The 4,985-nt window shown below is 39.0% G+C and overlaps 1 non-coding gene across 1 annotated transcript; it reads left to right on the top strand.

Annotated features, from left to right (window-relative positions):
* Window positions 1-448: 448 nt before the first annotated feature.
* Window positions 449-553, top strand: LOC143574673 (small nucleolar RNA R71). Its single transcript, XR_013142639.1, has one exon. It is a non-coding gene; the product is annotated as a small nucleolar RNA R71 (small nucleolar RNA).
* The last annotated feature ends 4,432 nt before the right edge of the window (window positions 554-4,985 follow it).

The following is a 4,985-nucleotide window of genomic DNA, read 5'->3' as shown; positions in this document are numbered from 1 at the left end:
GCCACCATTATCTTTCCAGCTGAAATTGGGGTGATTTCTCCATCTCGGGTTATAAGAGTTGTTGTAGGCATTGTTTTGGCGGCCTACAAAGTCAACCTCCTCCACCACCATGTCCTGCTGGCACTGACTGGTCTGGTGTTTCCCATCACACACCCCACAACGAGAGCTAGACTTAGCCAGATCGGCTTGCATCTGGTCAAATCATTTGGTCAAGGCTTCTAACTGAGCAGAAACGAGGGTATTAGAATCGACATAAAGAGTGCCCTTAGTGGAAGGGATACTACGAGGCGGATTATATGCAAAACTCTTCTTTTCAGCTCGCTCCAAGACATCCAACGCCTCGTAGGGAGTACACCTACCAAAATCTCATCCCGCAACTTGATCAACGGCCTTCTTCTATGCTCCGGATAAGGCATCAAAGAACGTACGAAACTGAAGACCGCAACTCAAACCGTGATGAGGGCATTTTCTCAACAAGCTTTTGAACCTCTCCCATGCAGCATGAAGTGACTCATCATCATCAACACGAAAACCAGTGATTTTTGCTCGGTATCTTGCAGTTTTATCGAATGGAAAGTACTGAAGAAGAAACTGCTCAACCAATTGGTTCCAAGTGGTGATGGAACTGGAAGGGAGTGCCTCTAACCACTCCAAGGCAGCCTTGCGAAGTGAGAATGGAAAAATTCGGAGTCTCACGGCATCTTCCGTACACCCCTGAATTTTGAATGTCGCACATAATCGAAGGAAACGCGCAACATGAGAGTGAGGGTCCTCGTTCGAGAGGCCATGGAAAGAAACGAAATTTTCGACCATATGAATAATACTCGAATTGATCTCGAAACTCACGGTAATCTCCGGCTCCCTAACACCGCTGCCATAGCCATCGAGGGACGGTGTGGCTAAGTCATCCATGCGACCTTGATTGTTTGGGTCCGCCATCTCTTCTTCCTCGGGATTTGCGTCCCCCTCTACAACTTCGTTTTCAAAGACCTCGACAATTTCACGTGCTCTCTTCCTTAAACCTTCTCGAAGATGTTGCTCGGGTTCAGAAAAGGGGGAAACAAGCTCAGGACCGGGTGTGGTGGACATGCATCACCCGAAAGAAACGCGGAACGGAAAACAAACAAGACACGAAAAACTACCTAAAAATATGACTAAAATAAAATTAAACAAGATAAATAAAAATGAAATAGACTAAAATAGCATAGAGCAAAAATATCAACAAGGCAAATCAATTACCCATATCGTTATCAAAAGTAAAACACCGTGTCCCCGGCAACGGCGCCAAAAACTTGATGTGTGCGAATATATATATATAAAATTTGAATAAAAGTTTCACACAAATCGGGTTTTAAAAATGGTTTTCACCAACAACCAAGCCACATACGAAAGACAAGTGTACCTATCATTTGTAGCAAAGTATCGGTAAGAACCGAGTGTCAATCCATGGACACGACTAACTTTTGATACTAAATCTTTGTAATTAATTAAACCGAACAAACAATCTAAATGGATTTTCAAATTACTAAACTAGCATGTAACATAACAAAGCAAATAAAATATAACTAACAATCAATCCAAACAAGAAAACTTAGACTATGCATCCACTTAAACTTAATGACAAAATGACAATGACAATGGCAAACATCATGAGCAAGCATCAATATCAAATTCCAATCATGGAAACCGAATACTAACAACAAACATCATGATGGGTTTTTTTCAAGATAATAACCATAGATTAGTAAGTTCGTCAAAACTACCTAATCTCATTATTAAAGGAAAGCTAGCATGAAAACAACAAACTAACCATCTAAAATCACGTAAAATAGACAAGTTCAAGAACACTAGTTAAACACATGAATCTTTCAATTAGCAAAATATGAACTAAGGATTATGGCCTTAATCTCTAGCAAACGTCAACCAACTCAAAGAATCATGTTATCACCATACAATTTTCCAATATCAAGTGATAGGTTTCATACTTGTTAAAATTCATAAACAAGTTAATTTCCACTAGTCATTACTAACTTAGTGATATAAACAAAGTATGCATACACAAACTAAGTTCATTAGCAAATACTCAACACATAGTTTTCCAACATATTATGGTTAAGCATCTATCAAACTAACAAGACTAGGAATTAAAACAAGCATTCAACCATTAAACTCTATTCAAGAACATGTCATAAACTTGAAGAACACCAACTTGCCAAAAATCATGCATAGATAAATATCACATACGCAAAAGTTTCAACATAATCTAAGTAACAAGAGTATTTAGCCCATAAGGCTTGATACAACAATCAAAATCAAAGTAATCTTACAAATCATTGTCAAGAACAAAAGATTGCAACTTAAGATTAATGATGATTGCAACTTGAAAGGATGATCACACAAAGATGGAAGCCTTGAATTCTCTCTAGCACACACACAATAATTTTTCAGCAAATTCAGAGAATTCCCCTAAGGCTCCATACTCAAAATGGAGATAACGAAGGTGTATTTATGCTGTCTGGACGTCTGGCACGGGCATGTGCACGGGCTTGCATGGCCGTGCCTAAATTTCGAAAGTCAACCCCTTACTTTAATCTGACCAAAAAGTCAGGTTTCTCTGTTTTGGAATGGGCTGGCACGGGCTGGCATGGGAGTGCCAATTTGAATTTTCTCGGCAAGAGGTCCTTCACTGGGTTGCACTGGTGAAACTCCCGGGTTTCACGGCCCTGCATGGGCTGGCATGGGCGTGCAGGTCTGGCAGAATGCTGTATTTTGTCCTCGAAACGCCCTCTTTCCATGTTTTCTTTGTCGGGCGGGGCGCCCGGACCTGCAAATTCACAAATAACCCAAATAAGTACCTAAAACAATGAATTTGCATGGAGTTCGGCATAAATATGAGGATAATATAATGCAATAAGATATACACTTTGTGTTACATCAAAATTTAATAAAAGTTTATATAACAAAATAGATAAAATAAATTAAACTGCTAAAATCATGAAATACAAAGAACTACAAAACTATTCAAATAAACCAAAATCTAGACACAAACACCAATGACCAACCCACAATACACGAGAAACATAATACTAGGTTGATAAGCATAACGTCATGACGTCTTTGTTGGGCTCCGGAAATTAGAACGGAAGGTTCGTAGAAATATCAGCATGAGACACCATTGTTCGGTTATGAAGGCCTTAAGGCCGGTTTTATTAGGAGGCCCGGTTTTGGTTCTTAGTTATGTTTAACCCTAATCTTGTTTATTATATATATCTCATCATATAATTGTAATCTTGGCTCTAAGCTAATAAGAAAACCTAGTTACAGCCCGTGTATGTAAGTCCCCTCGCGGGGAACGAACCACGTAAAAATTCTTGTGTCATTTATTTTTTTGTTAATGTGTGTTTATCCTTGTGAATATGTGTGTAATTTCGTTTTCGTGCGCCACTTTTTCCCTAACAAGTGGTATCAGAGCTTTGGCTTGTTGAACACACAGTTCGTTGCACGGAAAACGGTTCGCAGTTTTTGTTTATTTTGGTTCAAAGATTGAAATCGCGGAGTTGATTTCTAGTTCGTGTTCATCAGTGATCGATGGTTCAAGATTAGCGGTTGACTTAAGGTTTTGATTTGGATCTGGTTAGTGATTATGTTTCGTGTTCCCTTAATTAATCGCCGTGAGGATTTCTTGATTTTTTTATCATGGATTTGGGTTCAGATCGAACTCTGTGAAATAAATCACGAGGTCGAAATCAGTTTCAATTCCTAGATGAAAAAAAATGTCGTAGCTGAGGTTGTAACCTGGAAGGTTTTGATTGCAGGCATCGTGATCAGGAGTGGCCGGGTTCTTGGTTGACAACAGGGTTTCTGTGGTTGGGCGTTTGATCAAGATTGTTGGCTAATTTTGCCGGTTGGTTTTGGCCGAAATCTTGGTGCCTACATTTTGCCAGCGATACCAGTGAAAAACTAAAAAGAAATTGAGGTCTATATACCTAATTGGGGTGCGTGAAGGAAAGTCACAAGAAAAGTTTTTTGTGTGTTTGCTGTATGATGGCTAGTTAATTTGTATATGTTCTAGTTTGGTAATTGTATATATTTAGTTGTTTATTTTGTGGACTTCGATACTTCATACGTGTTTGTAATGTTTCAGGTCATAGGTAATTAATGCAACTATTTTGGACCTGTATGTGCACAGAATGAAGACCCAGGATGTTCAGCACACGAAACGAGACAATAAAATGAAGAATGCTGATGAGGAGACCCGTCGCGCTATGCGTAGGGTGTGAAGATAGTCCATCACATATCGCGATGGACTTAATTTAATGATTTCTAACTTTTTGGTCCATCGTGTAATGCGATGGACCTGGAAGATCCCATCGAGTATCGCGATGGGTTCCAAAATCGTGAAAGTTAGGGTTTCTTATTATACAACATGCTGGATGACCCTGTCATGATTATTCATATTCCTGAGTAGTTCCAGAGTAGAAAAAGACCATTTGCATCCTCCCGAAGCATCCATAGATCATCCGCATGGCCTACGTTATCGGAATTGAAGGTCTTTGATGTCAAGGCGCGACTAACCTTCTCGAATCATAACTGGGATGTAGAGTATTGTATTTTACAGTTTTCTTATGTGTTAAGAACGAATGATTTGTAATTGTCTTTGATTAATCTATGAGTATTGATGTCTAATATTACTGTGCACTCCGTCGGTTTAGTTTTATTTCGATCGGAATGATTTGTTTGTCAGTTGTTTTGATAATTGCTTATAGGGTTGTTTGGATTAGTTGAATATGATGAAGTATACAACTGCCCTTAGTTGAGTCAAACTGGCAGGGACTGTTTGGTAACCAGTGCCGTGTGTTAACGATTGTTGATGCCTAAGGTTTAACTTGTTTATCAATCCGATTTGATCTTTGTCAATTAATTTGTTAAATAAACATGATAATACTGCATATTTACTTGTTTGGAACCCGAGTGTGATATGTCTT

Source organism: Bidens hawaiensis, unplaced genomic scaffold (assembly GCF_021521415.1).
Source record: "Bidens hawaiensis isolate Kalapana, Puna unplaced genomic scaffold, B.hawaiensis_p1.1 tig00027074_1, whole genome shotgun sequence".
NCBI classification, from domain to species: Eukaryota; Viridiplantae; Streptophyta; class Magnoliopsida; order Asterales; family Asteraceae; genus Bidens; species Bidens hawaiensis.
The sequence above is the reverse complement of the archived record's forward strand: the minus strand, read 5'-3'. Positions and strand labels throughout refer to the sequence as shown.